Raw genomic sequence first — 15,768 nt, forward strand, 5'->3', positions numbered from 1 at the left:
AACTCTATCAAATTACACATTGACTTAGATCCTACTTACCATCTCCTGAGAAAAAGAACAGGAAATTACATCAGCACAGGAAATGACATCACCAACCCAAGGAAACCTAAACACATAAATAGAAAGCAGGCCATACCACCAGTGTGTCATCCGGAGGCTCACTGATGATGTACCTAGTATGGTAACAAAACGTCTGAAAACAAACCTTCTGGCTCAGTGAGCAACCTTACATCCATGAGGAACCTAGTTGAATGCCTTACTGAAGTCCAGATAGATTATGTCCACAGCTCTGCCCTCATCAATCCTCTTTGTCACTTACTCAAAAAAACTCAATGAAGTTAGTGAGACATGATTTCACATGCACAATGCTACATTGACTATCCTAAATACATGTAAATCCTGTCCGGTGCCATCTTGAATTGAGAGTAAGTAGATGGTCAGTAAGACCTGAGGGAAAGATTAATTTTAATATAAAAGTTGGAGATGATGGCCACTGGTATTATCAGTGGACTGTTAATCCAAAGACCCAAGTAATGTTCTGAAGACCCAGGTTTGTTTCCTACCACAGCAGATGTGGAATTTAAATTCAATAAAAAATCTGTAATTAAAAGTCTAATTGTGACCATGAATCCATGGTTGATTGTCAGGAAAATCTATCTGGTTTGATTAATGTCCTGTAAAGGAAATTGACGTTCTTCCCTGGTCAGGACTACATATGACTCCAGAACAACAACAATGTGGTTGACTCTTAACTGTCCACTGGACAACTGGGATGGGCAATAAATGCTGGCCAGCCAGTGACATATTCATCCTATGAATGAATAAAAAAATAAATGTCGGGGTGAATTAAAGGAATGGAACAGATTGGCTACATGTCTTGGTGATTTGCAGTTGAAAATGCAATGTGAATATCAGTTTAATTTCAGTCATAAGTGTCAGATTTGACTATTCCAATAATCTTACCACTGGTTCTCATCTTACCACAATTTGTAAATTTCAGCTCATCTAAAATGTTGCTATCACTATTGCATTGTAACCAAAATCCGAATTGGCTTCACTGTCGGCTGTGTTAACCAAACATGTTTCTCAGTTTCCTAACGTCTGAAATCTGAAACCTTCTCCTTCTTGTGTTTAAATCCATCTACAGTTTCTCCTTACTTTCATAAATTAACTCAGTTAGAAATATACTGCACCCATGGTATCACCTTTTGTAAAGTCAGCAACATCTTTGATTTGTTAAGCTTTCTGTGATCATCATTCAGCTTTTACTTGATTTCCAAAATGCCATGTTTGCATCACCTGATATTCTGCAGTGCAATCAAGGTTAAATCTGTGCTGAATTTTCCAATACCTGATGAACTGGTAGAGGGACATTATAATTGGCTTCAGCAATGGGATTACAGTTGCCCAGATTTGGGATTACAGTTGTCAATCTTGTTGAAAATAAAATATGCATGTGAGGAGCTAGGTTATCTTCAGTTGTAAGATACTTCAAACAACCTATTATCACTTACTGCAATCTTATCTTTGAAGAATGACCTGAGGGATCAGAAAATGACAGAGGTTCAGTAGGGAAATTTAGATGGAAGGAGAATTAATTCTGGAAAATATATGGCTACTTTTGGAATTTTGAATATTCCACACAGTTCTGGAATATTTCAGGTAGAGAAAAAATAAACCACAGCAATTATTTTGTCTCCCAGTGAATTGATATGAAATGAGAAGTGGCTTGCTGTACTCATTATTGTACTCCAGCTTCACCTGGAGAGAAGAGGCATTGTCGGCTGCAGCTGAGAAGGTGTACTGTCTCACCATTCCATTGAGACTGAATAAAGTAATCAATAGGAAGTGGACGGAAGAGCAGCCAGGGTTTCAGAGCAACCAGTCATGCATCAGTTAGATATTTGTGTTGAGACTGCCAACAGGGAAAACTGGTGAATTTCAAATATATATGATCTTTAACTTTATTGACTTTAAAACTTTTTGACAGCATACAGACGAACTGTATTGTACATTTCAAGGCTGTCTGGTTTTATACAGAAAGTTGAGGACACTAAGAAAAAAATGTTCTGACATGAAGTTGATTTATTTAAAATGAATAACAAGTAGAGTTAATTCAGAATTGCAGGGTAGGTTACACTAATTACCTATTGCATGAAGCTAAAATTTAGAAATCAAAATTATTATTTAAATCAACTGTTTTAAAAATTATAAATAGTGATATATCAAAACTTGAAAAAGCAATTAATTAGATAAAAATACATCAGACAGCAGGGAAGGAGATGTGTTGCAGCTACAGCATGTGGAAAAGGGAGGCTAACAGTTGCAGCAAAATACCCCTGCTCCAAAGTAAGCATATTGCCGTAATCGTGCACAGTTCAAGGACCTTCTTAAAACTGATAAGCTGGAGACAGAACTTTAATCTCTGACATGCATCAAGAAGGAAAAATATTACCGGTGAACTTTGTTCCAAGAGGCAGTCACTTCCTTAATTTAAATTTAAGTCATGATGAGGGACAATTTAGTGTGATTATAATTGATGAAGGTTTAGGATCCAGAAGATAGCTGTGGAGATGCCTCAGGCCTTTCACATGGCCAATAGTTACTAAGCTCTTTCAAATGGAAATTATTCTACAGGGCCATTGCAGTTTGGGCAGGAGTAGTAGTAGGACATTATCGGGCAAAATTGATATGCATCAGATTTGAGGTTTTGGACTGACATTGATTGAGAGCTGGGTACTGGGCAGAAAACAAAGAGTAGGAGTAAACAGGTTTTTTTGTGGTGGGCAGTGAGTCGTTGGGTACCACAGGGTGTAGTAATTGGATCCCATCCATTCACAATATTTATTAATGATTTGAATGCAGAAACTACACGTCAAATCTTCAAGTTAGCAGATGACACAAAGCTGGGTGACAAGAATCTGCTGTGAGGAGATGCTTCAGTGTGATATCGACAAGTTTAAGTCAGCAAAAACAAAGCAGATGCAGCATAATTTGAAAAAATGTGAGGATATTCACTTTGGTAGCAAAAACAGGCAGGGAAATTATTATTTGAATGGCAATATATTGGATAAAGGGTCATGCAATGTGACTTGCGTGTCCTCATAGACCACTCAATGAAAGTAAGCATGCAGGTGCAGCAGGCAGTGAAAAGGCAAATAGTATGTTGGCCTTAAAAGCAAGCTGATTAGAATAAAGGAGCAGGGGTATTTTGCTGCAACTGTGCAATGTACTGATAAGATAACACCTGAAGTATTGTGTGTGGTTTTTGTCTCCTCGTCCAAGAAAGGGAGTGCAAAGATGGTTAACCAGACTAATCCCTGGAAAGTGGGAATAGTTTACTGAGTTGAATGATGAATCATGATCATATTGCATAGCGAAATAGGCTCAAAGAATTGACCCTATGACACTATCATTACAGCGAAAAGGTTACATTGTCTGTTGTCTACTTAATGCAGAGTTCAAGGCAGTTCCTTAAGGCTGGACAGGAAATTGGAGTGGGCATGTAAATATCCAATTGTTATCCAAGACACAATACACCTATGTCAATGGTAACTATAAAAATAAATCTGCTGAAGGAATATGAACAGCTGGAGACTGAACTAAAATGCAGTACAACAAAGCTATTAATCTCTAGTTCATTACCTGAGCCACTAGCAAATTTGTATAGGGCTAATTAGATCAAACATCTGAATTCAGGATTCAAAAATTGGTCTATGACAATACATTTCAATTCAGGGTGCATTGACAGCAATATTGGGGGGGGGGGTGGGGGGGTGGGGGGGTAGGGGAGTGGTTCAGTTGGGAGTGCTTCACTTGAACTGCTTTGTCTCCCATGTCCTGGCAATTCAAATAGCTAGGGCTGCAGTCAGGGTTTTAAACTGAATAGAGAGGTGGGGTTGGCAGAGGGAAAGAGGAGTAAAAGACAGGAAACAGTTGAGGGTAAATTTAAAAATTAAAGAGAGACGATAAGGCCACCGTGCAGCGTCAGAGATGTGGGTATAAATAATCAGAGTGTCATAGAAAATGACATTGTGTACTGTTAGAAATAAAACAGCAAACAGGGTGCGAGTGGGATAAAGACAAAAGTAAACGTTGTTTTGAATGTGCACAGTCTTCTGAAGAGGATAGATTGTGATAGAAGATGGTGCAAAACATCTAATTGTCATTAAACAGACATGATCGGTGACCAAATATTGCAATAATTGTGGGTGACTTTATGAAAATTAAAGATTAGACAAATCAATTGGCAAAGATAAATTGAGGATGAGATAGTACAATGAATTTAGTACAACTTCTTAGAACCATACATTAGCTGATACAGGAACTGTTTATTTTAGATCTGATAATATCTGTTGAAAGAGGACTTAATTATTGATCTCATGGTCAAAGATCCTCTCAGCAAAGACAATCACAGAATAATGAAATTTCATATTCAGTTTGAGGTTGTTAAACTTGCGTCTGAAACTATTGGCCTCAACTTTAATAGAGACCAAGTTATGAAGACAGTGTGGCTAAAGGGTGTTATCAAAACTAAAGACATACTCTGTTTTGTTCTGGAACAGAAAATTTGAAGTATAGAACTTAGCATATAATGATAAAGTGAAAAATAGGTTCTGAGTATAAATTAGTTTTAAAATAAAACGTATGAGCATTTGCAAGTACTTAAAAGAAACAACAAAAGAGTACCTACAGTGGGCATTGGTCTCTTTGGGTGATACTAGGGAACTAACAATTGAAAGCAAGGAAATGCAAGATATTTGGAATAAATTTTGCGTCTGTCTTCTGGATAGAACACACTTAAAATATCTGAGTAAAGGTAATGAAAGTATTATTTGCAATGTATCCATCTAAAATCAAATATTCTGCAGGCCTTGCTGCATATGGATACAGACAGCTTCATTAATCAATCATATGTCCATCCATACGTACGATCTCTAGAAGATCAATGATGAATCAGCTGATGATGGTTGGGGCCTGGACATTACCTTGAGGAACTCCTGCAATAATGTTCCGGGAGTGACCTGCTTAACCACGAACAAAAACATCATCTTCTTTTGCACTAGATATGACTACAATTAGAGGAGAGTTTTGCTTCTGACAGTTACTGACTTCAGACTTGATTACATTTTTATGTCAAGAGCAATGCTTTTCAAAATTGTTAGTGTATTCTCCTGAATGTTTCTATTGCACCTCTCTAAATGTTTAAAATTAATGCCATTATCTTGCCTGTTCTCTGTAATCCTGCTAATTGTTTCTTTGGAAATAACATCCAATTTTTGCTTAATGACTCAATGGAATCTGCCTCACCACACTTCCAGAACATAACTACTTGCTGTGAAAACACTTGACTCACCTCGCGTTTGTTTTTTTTGAAAATTACTTTAAAGCTGTGCCTTTTTCGTTTTGATCCTTTTATGGGCAAGAACAATTTTTCAATCTACTCTGTTCAGACCCTTCAGGATTTTGAAAGTTTCTATCAAATCTCTGAGCCTTCTCCTCGCCAAGAAAATCAGTCTCAATCCATTTCATAGAATCCCTACAGTGTGGAAACAGGCTATTTGGCCCAACAACTCCACACCGACCCTCCGAAGAGTAACCTACTCAGACTCATTCCCCCACCCTATTACTCTACAATAACCCCTGACTACACATACCTGGACACTATGGACAATTCAAAATGACCTAACCTGCACATCTTTGGACTGTGGGAGGAAACCGGAGCACCAGGAGGAAACCCACGCAGACACGAGGAGAATGTGTATACACCACAATTACAATTGCCTGAGGCTGGCATTGAACGCGGAATATTGGTGCTGTGAGGCAGCAGCGCTAACCACTGTGCCACCATGCTGCCCCTGAATCACCGTGCTGCCCCTTGAGCCATCGTGCTGCCTATTCTTTCCTTATAACTGAAGTGCCTAATCTTGGAACCATCCATGTAAATGATCTCTGTAACTCTCTCCAATGGAGTCACATTCTTTCTTGATCATGCTGCCTGGAAGGGTACCCTCTTCTGCTCCTTCTCTGGGTACCTTTTTGTGAAGCCTGGAATATTATGTAGTTAATTAACAACTCTCGCAACATTTCCTGTAACCCTTCAAACATTATGTACATATATCTGGTTGTATGTTCGTTCTTCTACTCCCTTTTGACAAGCACCTTTTATTTTATCGTGTTTATTCATGTTGTTTGTACCAAAATGCCCACAACACCAACTTTTCAATGAAATTTTGTGCAGTCCCCCTCAGTTTACAATTTTCCCAAGTTTCATATCATCCACAAACATTGAAATTGTTCTTTCCACACCAAGATCAAGATAATTTATATCTAACCAGGAAAGAAAAGATCCTAAAACTGATCTGGGGAAGTCCACTATAAGCCACTTTCCAAACAGAAAAATAGCCATTACCCATTACTCTGTTTACTATCCTTCTCTCATTTTTTCATCCGTATTGCTACTGTCCACTTTATTCCATGATCTATAACTTTAAGGACAAGTCTGTTGTGTGACACTACATTGAAGGATTTTTGGAAGTTCATATACACTACATCAAAGCCTTGCTCTAATTGACTCTTCGTTACCACAAGTCAGTCAGGTATGATATTCCCTAATGAATCAATGCTGACTCTTCTGAATCAATGCACAATCCTTTTCCATATGACTATTCATTATATTCCAAATAATTGCTTCTAAAGATCTCCCACCACAGAGGTTAAAATTGTTGGCCTTCCCTTACAACGTTTTTGAAATCGGTATGACCTTTGCAATTCTCTAGTTCTCTAATACCACTCCCAAATCCAGAAAAGATTGAAAGATAATTGTCAGTGCCTCTGCAATTTCCACACACACTGTTCAATATCCCTGGATGTATGTCAGCCCTATCCCTCTGCCTGATCAACATTGAGTACAGACATCTTATCAAATACCACATCTTTATCAATTTTTAATCTCTTCTAGACATTGTATTTTTTTCTGTCACTATGGCTTGGGCAGCATATTCCTCAAAGGTAAAGACAGTTGCAAAGCATTCATTTAACACTTCAATCATACCTCTTGCCTCTAAATGTGAATCCCCTTTTTTGGTTTAGAATTTTCCTCCTTTTATCATTGTTTTGTTATTGATATGCTAATACAAGGAATTTATGATGTTTTCTGTTATCGGCCAAATATCTTTGTCATAATCCCTCTGCTTTGTGTTTACTTTTCCACCTCCCCTCTGAATCTTCTGGATTCAGTTTGAGTTCTCAATCATATTTATCACCTGGAGCCGATCATAAGAACACTATTTCTTATATGATTTATTGCTATCTCCTTTGTCATCCAAGAAGTTCTGGTTTTATTTATCCTAACTTATCTTTTTTAGGGATTTTATTTTTATGGCCAACCCAGTCTCTCTGGAACATTTCAGAGAACACCTCTGGGACACCCGGACCAACCAACCCAGTGGCTCAACACTTCAACTCCCCCTCCCACTCCACCAAGGACATGCAGGTCCTTGGACTCCTCCATCGCCAGACCATAGCAACACGACGGCTGGAGGAAGAGTGCCTCATCTTCCACCTAGGAACCCTTCAACCACAAGTAATGAACTCAGATTTCTCCAGTTTCCTCATTTCCTCTCCCCCCACCTTGTCTCAGTCCCAACCCTTGAACTCAGCACCACCTTCCTAACCTGCAATCTTCTTCCTGACCTCTCCACCCCCACCCCCACTCCGGCCTATCACCTTCACCTTATCACCCTCACCTTTAACCTCCTTCCACCTATCGCATTTCCAACGCCCCTCCCCCAAGTCCCTCCTCCCTACCTTTTATCTTAGCCTGCTTGGCACACTTTCCTCCTTCCTGAAGAAGGGCTCATGCCCGAAACATCGATTCTCCTGCTCCTTGGATGCTGCCTGACCTGCTGCGCTTTTCCAGCAACACATTTTCAGCCCAGCTCTGTGCTTGCCCATTTTAAGTTGGCTCGCAAATGGTAGAATAGATTTGCTCTGTATTGGCCAATGTCATTTTTTCACTGTCATCCTAAATCATGAGAAGCAATTCTCTCTTTCTTCTAATTATTCCTCCACTGTCACTTAATCTACATGGGCCCACCACATTGACAAGAATCTGATCTAGAAGCATCTCCTTTCTTGTTAGACTGGACTCATCTCTTGCGTTTGGGTCTTTTTTTTGTTTGAATTGAGTCTGTGAGCCTGGAAGAACTTAAACTAAGCATTAATTAGCATGGTTGTGCTCAGTAAATGCTTTTGACAACCACTTCCATCACTTTGCTGATGATTGAGAATAAGTTGGTGATGTGAAATAAGCGAGGTTGGATTTATTCTGTTCTTTGTAGACAAGACATACCTGGATAATTTTCAACTTCTCTTGCTTGCTTTTTCTCAGAAAAACAACAAATGTGTAATGGAACAGAGAACAATAAAAGCCTGGTTGATTGCAGCGTTAAGAGTATCATATGGCTGTATGCCGCTTATCTTTGTTTCATGTAATTTAGATATGTATATACTGGACTTTACTTCAGGGTGCCATATTGTATTTGCAGTATTCTTGAGCTCAAATATAATTTACACCATAACTTGCTGAAGGGATAAAATGTTAAATGTTGAAAGGACAATTGGGAATCTGAATGACATCAGCAATCTTGTTTTCTGCAAAAATGTTACAAATTGAGAAGGAAACAGGACTGAGGGAGAAAAAAAGGCACATTTGATGTCAAATCAGGTGCAGAAAGAAAAGTAAAGAGAACAAAAGATTGGATTGCAAGACAAAAATAAAGCTGAAACAAAAAGTAAAATATAAAACCATGTAATTCTAAATGACATAAAGGGATGAATTACAACAGTAACTATCCCCTTTGGGCTGGAGAAGCTGAATTGCATTAATAATTGTAACATCGTTAACATCCAATGTACCCACAGTACAAACCTGCTTTGTCAGACTTAATAGGCAACTACTGTGAAAATAGAGCAAGCTATTAAATATAACAGGGAAACTAAGGGTAACCTGCAATCATATGAGCCAAATGGTGGTTGTAAGATGTGTGGAAGTTATGTGCATCCACAACTTATGGCTCAACCACATATGAAAATATAACTTTGGATCAAAAGTAGACCTTGGCTTGCTCAACCATTTGATATGATCATGACTGGTCAGTTTATTCTTCATATTCCACATTCACATCTACCTTGAAAAACCTTAGGTTCTTGTTAGACATGGAAATCAATTTCCACCATCTTGAAAATATTCAATATCCCTACTTACTCCAACTTCTGTGGCAGGTTTTTGTTTCAGCCAGCGCCAAAGGCTATCAAGTGCATTTTTTGTTGTGCAGGCACATGGCTGCTTCCATGCTTTTCAGCAGGAATCTGGTGGTGGTGAGTGCAGGGAGTCACCTTGATATAAGGTACACTGAGATGTCAGTACAACACTTATATACTCATGCCAGCTGCCTGTACAATAAACACTCTGTACTTTTCTTTTCAACTAATTGGCCATGTGAGAAACTATTTGGGCCTTATCCTCAATCCAGTCAATATGGAGGAGGTACACTATCTGTCAGAGAGCCTCCGTAAATGGGGTAGTCGGGGGAACAGTCCAAACACTGTCCAGGGGCTCGGCCATAATTAACTATTCCTAGAGATGTTCATGATGAAGGTATTCTGTCCAACTACAGTTCAGGGCATGGGCAGATAGTCAGGAGAATATTTCATTATCAAATGAGGAACTGCAAAGACAGTGCCCAAGGCCTACTGAGCCATGTCTAGAGGATGTTTGTCCAAGTCAGTAAGAGGTCCAGGGTAAATAAAGTCCTGGGTATCTGCCAAGTATTCAGAAAACTGCAAGGGCGGTCTACCGGGGCTGGTGAGGAATACTGCTACATTGCTAGAAAGCATAGGGAGGTAGAGACTGAGAGTTTGAGGAAGGAATCAGAAGCATTTGATAAGGTGGAGACATTGGCGGTGATGGGGAGCTCCAGGGAACAGCATCAAAGCATATTGTAGGCTACAGGGTTGGAGCGCTGTTAGTGACAGTGGCGACCACCATGATGGCGATTAGTGTAATGCTGAGTCTGGGAGGACAATTGTCGAAAATGTTCTGTCAGGTGGGTTTACATGTGGTGGTGTGAACACAAGAACACAACAAACAGGAGTAGGCCATCTGGCCTGTCGAGCCATCTCTGCCATTCAGTAAGATTATGGCTGATCTTTTTGTGGTCTCAGCTCCACTTACCTGCCCTCTCACCATAACCCTTCTTTTACAGTTCAAAAATCTAGTGTATTTTTGCCTTTAAAACATTCAACGAGGCAACCTCAACTACTTCATTGGGCAGGAAGTTATAATCCTTCAGGTGAAGAGGTTCTTCCTCAGCTCAGTCCTAAATCTGCCCTCCCTTATTTTGAAGTTATGCCCCCTAATGCAAGTTTCACCCATCAGTGGAAATAATCTCCCTGCTTCTATTTTATCTATTCCCTTAATCTTATGGGCTGTCAGAGTAGCACGAGCTATTATGGAGGGTCTGGTGGGGTTTTTGACAACCAGGCAGAGTTCGCTGCTTATGATATCCACCATTGACTGCATTCCCTGTCCACACTTGCTATTCTCTAAATGCAAAGTGCTACTAGAAATTGGCTTATACGTCCCACAGGGTGGATGGAGTTTGATGGGCAAAAGTACAAGATCCACATTTCCTGCAGGATAGGGTATTGAAGGAACAAATACTTGAAGCAGCTGTTGCAAACACCAACCACATTTAATTCATAATCCCTTCAACATCCATTTTTTATACATGCAGTTTGGAGGGGGTCAGATGCTGGTCAAAGGTAACTTGCATCAATGCCATTGCTGCATTCGAACTAAACAACGTATCTCAATGATGATGGATTTAATTGTAGTGATGTAGAAAAGGTCAATGCTGACCAAAGGCAAACCATTTTTTCATGCAACTTTCAAGGGTACTGTTAGAGCTGTTTTCCATCACTTCATCTGTCATGCAAGTTTAACAATGGTCTATACTGAACGCTGTGAGAAGTTGAATGATTGATGTGGTCTGAGAAAGAAAGGTTTAGGCGTGCAGCAAGCACTTCTCCTTTTGATGTAATGTACTGATCCCTCAGCCAGTTGCTGTACATGCTGAAGCTGAATAAATTATGGAGATATGGAGCTCATTATCAGTGTGCAGCCTATCTCACTGTATGGAGAAGTGTAATCAGCATCTGCAGGTATGCTGCCACTGACTTGTTTTGATATCTATGAAGTTTGGCTCTTTATTTTCCCTCTGTAGATAATTTCCAATGAGAATGCTGTATTTGTTCACTGGTGGGATTTTGGTTTCTGTTTTAAGAGGTGCCTGCAGGAGGCCCAAGGACCAACAGCAAGCACTGAAGTAGCAGTAGGCTGATGCAGAGGATGAAGAGCAGGGACATGTTTCACTCAGTTCATGATTTATCGAGTCCACAGGAGGCCCAGAGATTTTTGGTCCTGACTTAATTTCCTGGAGGTGAGCAGATCATGGTGTCAACACAGGATCTATATAAATAGAACACCGTGAAACTATCACTGGCTACGGGAGTTGGAGGTCATCCATTTCTAGAGGCTCTGAAAGTGACAGCAGCTCTGAACATCTGTGACTGGCTCCTTGCAGAAATGATAGTGACCTGTGTGAAATCTCTGTCCATAAATGCATCAGGACAGTGACTGACGCTATCTGGGGTTATGACTGTTCATTTAGATGGGTGAACGGTAGCTGGCAAAGATGGAGCACTTCTTTTATTTTGTCATGGTTTGAGAGTGGAATGTGGAGGGTGTAGAGAGAAACATAAACATTGTTCTTGTCATGGGATACTACTTTTTACTCAAGGTTTAATTCAACTGTTGATGTACAGTTAAGAATAGCAGCTTGGAAACTTCACATTGGATGGTTCTGGGTATCAAAGAACAAAGAGAGAGCAAAGAAAATTTCCAGCCCATGAACAGGCCCTTCGGCCCTCCAAGCCTGAGCCGATCTAAATCCACTGTCTAAAGCTATTGCCCAATTCCTAAGCATCTGTATCCCCCTGCACCCCACCTACTCATGCAACTGTCTAGATGCATCTTAAATGAATCTACCGTGCCTGCCTCTACTACCTCTGCTGGCAACGCATTCCAGGCACCTACCACCCTCTGTGTAAAGTACTTCCCTTAAACTTTTCATCTCTCAGCTTGAACGTGTGACCTCTCGTAATTGAATCCCTCACCCTGGGAAAAAAGGACTTCAAGCGTATCAGGTACCCACATCATTAAAAAAACTTCTGAAGAAGGGTCACTAGACCCAAAACCCATCTTTGCCAGCTCCCATTCATCCTTCTAAATGAACAGTCATAACCCCAGTTGGATACATTGCTGAGGTCTTCTATACACCAGGAAAGTCTGCTGTGTCCCCACTGTCCACTGGAGACCCATACATCCTGTCATTATCCAATATGGGCCATCAAATAAAGGCAGATATTCTGATAATTCCAAACATGAACTTTTGTTTATAGATTATAAAAGGGAACTAAAACTGAACCGAAAGAAGCTGAGGTTTGCCCCCAAAATGAAAACCAAATTTTAGCTTCTAGGCCAATGACTACATTCCATGCTACACTTGGTTCTCATCTACAGGAATCACATGTCAAATCAGAGCCCAGCACATTTGAGTTATAATAATGTACCAGGACAGCTTCCTCCTCCACACTGTCCTTGTCCATCTTCTCAGAAGTCTGCTCCCTTTCTCCCAGTTCCTCAGCATCCAGCACATCATTGTTTGCTCCAACTGTGCAGAGCCATCTTCAGCACAGGCAGTTTTTGCTTGTTCTCAGCTCAGTGGCTTGTTCCACAAAGGAGTTAGAAACCTTACATCATGCAATCACCTCCCTAACCTCTACCTCAATGACTGGGCACATCAATACGTATTATGCATATCCTTTTCCCATATGAGGAGAGGAGTATTAAGAGATATTCACCATGAGTGCATGATAACTCTACCTGCATTGATGGATACACAGACCTGTCGGTCCTCAGAACTGTGACTGTTCAAAAGCAGGATTCAGTACAGGAGATGTTGGGTGATAATAAGCTCTGAATGAAATGTGATCCAATATGATCAAACACCTACAACTGATGAAGCATTTTGATGGAAAAACAAACAATACTAGGGATGCTAGATATCAGGAACAAAAACAGAAATTGCTGGGAAAAACTCAGCACATCTGGCAGCATCTGCGGAGGGAAAGAGTTAACGTTTTGGGTCCAGTGACCCTTCTTCAGAAGTTTTTTAATGATGTGTGTACCTGATATGCTTGAGGTCTTCATCTCCAAAACCATCTTTTGTTGTGTGCCATTGATCTCTGCAAGGCCTTGGCAAAATGCTATTAGGTGTGTACATTAAAAAAAATCTCCTTTTTGTGAATGTTAGGACTGTCCATGATGGAGCGGCTCAAAATGGCCAATGGCTGCCCATGGCATTAGCAGCAGAACATGGCTGACAGTAGTTAGAAAGCTTATTAAAATAGTAAAACAATAGCAGACTCAAGTTAACAGAACTGAGATAAAATAAGCAGCTGCAGTTTATACATAATACATTGATAAGAACATCTCACACTACATTTAATTAGTGAATCTCTCTTCAATTATTTAATCAAATTTTTACGATACTAATAGTACGTTTGAGTTAAGATCCTTCAAATAACCCATAGGTATGGATTCCGAAGTAATTGTCGATTCACCTAAACACAGTCAGTTCTTCTATAATATGATGATTGCATTCCTGTGCAACTCTGCGTTATAGAAGAATTGCGCTTTAGAAACAGCACTTTAAGTGTTAGCGTTGTAATCATGTTACAACCAACAAATGTTTTAAAAGTTTGCACTTTACAAATAACGTCCATAAATTGCCAATTGCGTTATAGCGAATTTGCGTTGAGGAAACACGCGTTATAGCAAAATGACCTGTCCAAATATGAAATCACTAAAAGCATGAGAGGAAAAGATTCAAATAAAATTGAGAGCAAACCAGTCTTAAACACTAAAAACAGCCCCCATTATCATGACAGAGGGAATTAAATCACTGGTACAGGAATTAGCAGATATTGGAATGTACGTGGAATGAATACATTGTAGGACACCCAAGCGTAAAGATAGCGACGTCTAGTTTTTTAAAAAAAATGATGCAGCTGGAAACTATCTGGGAAGGAGTGTACTTGAATGCAGTGTCAATTGGGAAAGCCCCCAAAAAGTGAAATAAGAGAATCTGGCAAAGACTTTGAGCCCCATGGAGGATCAAGGGTTGATCACAAGCCTGTTCATCTCTAGCCATTCAATTTGATTAGCTAATTGTAAATGTATGTAATTAATTAATAATATGATTGCTTTGTAAATGTTAAGGCAGGATGGAACAAATGTACAAAAAACATGTTTTCCTTTGTTCAATGAAGACCTCTCTGGATTTTCAGAGGGCTTCTTCCCACTGGTTTATTTTCAAAAAGCTCTTTGAAGCTGGAAGTGAACACCTGGGAATTGAGTGAATCATTTGATCATTTCACCCCAACAATTAGAGAGACTCACTAATTAAATGTCATGTGAGATGTTCTTACTTATGCATAAACTGCAGTTACATATTCTGAGTTCTGTTAGCTTGGGTCCACAGAGCTACTATTGTTCTACTTGTGAAGACGACATCAATCAAATACTTTCCCAAGCTTTCTAACTACTGTCTACTAGGCAGCCATCGGCCATTTTGTGCTGCTAAATTATAGACTGTCCTAACAAGAAGAAAGGTTAATGAGCTGATGGTTCACAGAGCTGGCATGCATTGGAATCTCTTTTTATGTTTAAGTATGAACCCTTGCAGATGTGCAAGAAGAAGTACCAAAGTGATGCTATTAGTGCTGCACTGAAGGCCACAATGAAGGAACAGACTGCACATAAGGCATCAGATGGCGATGACTAGCATGCAATCTTTGGTGGAAATCTTCGGCAGCGACAATTTTACACTGCAACTCTCACCCATGGGAGCATGAAGCATTGATACAGTGATACATACCCTGGTGGAATTTAGCTGAATATATGTTGCCTTGTAGCATTGGAGCTGGGTTTTCTTGAGCTGCCCACAAGCACTGACCTCTACAGCCACCACTGTCTGTGTCATCTTCTTCAATTCAGATTAACTCCTGTTAACATCCTTGGAAAACACCAAGGGTGGTAATCTAAAGTGTGGCTCAGCTTTTTGACTGGTCTTTGACAGCCTCCAAGCAGAGGATGGGGTGATGAATAGAGTTTGAATGATGCCTTTAGACTGCAGGAAATAATGTGCTATGTTGCACCTGGAGTTCAAGCCCAGAGGTCCCAGCAGTGAGGTGCAAAGCATTTTCCCTGTTTGCCTGTAAAATGTGATGTTGCATATCCAACAAGCTGAGAAAAATGTAAACAGGCAGCAAAGCCTATAGATTAGATTCCCCACAGTATGGAAACAGGCCATTTAACCCAACAAGTCCACACTGACCCTCTGAAGGGTAACCCACCTAGACCCATTCCCCTACCCTATATTTAACCCAACTAATGCAGCTAACACTTTGGGCAATTTAGCATGGCCAATTCACCTAACCTGCACATCTTTGGATTGTGAGAGGAAACCGGAGCACCTGAACGAAATCCACGCAGACACGAAGAATGTGCAAACTCCACACAGACAGTCGCCCGAGGCAGGAATCAAACTCCGATCCCTGGTGCTGTGAGGCAGCAGTGCT

At 40.1% G+C, this 15,768-nt stretch overlaps 1 protein-coding gene across 1 annotated transcript in view; it reads right to left on the reverse strand.

Moving 5' to 3' along the window:
• LOC122551725 (low-density lipoprotein receptor-related protein 1-like) overlaps positions 1-15,768 on the reverse strand; it is a 1,892,490-nt gene that overhangs the window by 160,530 nt on the left and 1,716,192 nt on the right. The window lies entirely within an intron of this gene.

This window comes from Chiloscyllium plagiosum, chromosome 7, assembly GCF_004010195.1.
Source record: "Chiloscyllium plagiosum isolate BGI_BamShark_2017 chromosome 7, ASM401019v2, whole genome shotgun sequence".
In the NCBI taxonomy this organism is placed as follows: domain Eukaryota; kingdom Metazoa; phylum Chordata; class Chondrichthyes; order Orectolobiformes; family Hemiscylliidae; genus Chiloscyllium; species Chiloscyllium plagiosum.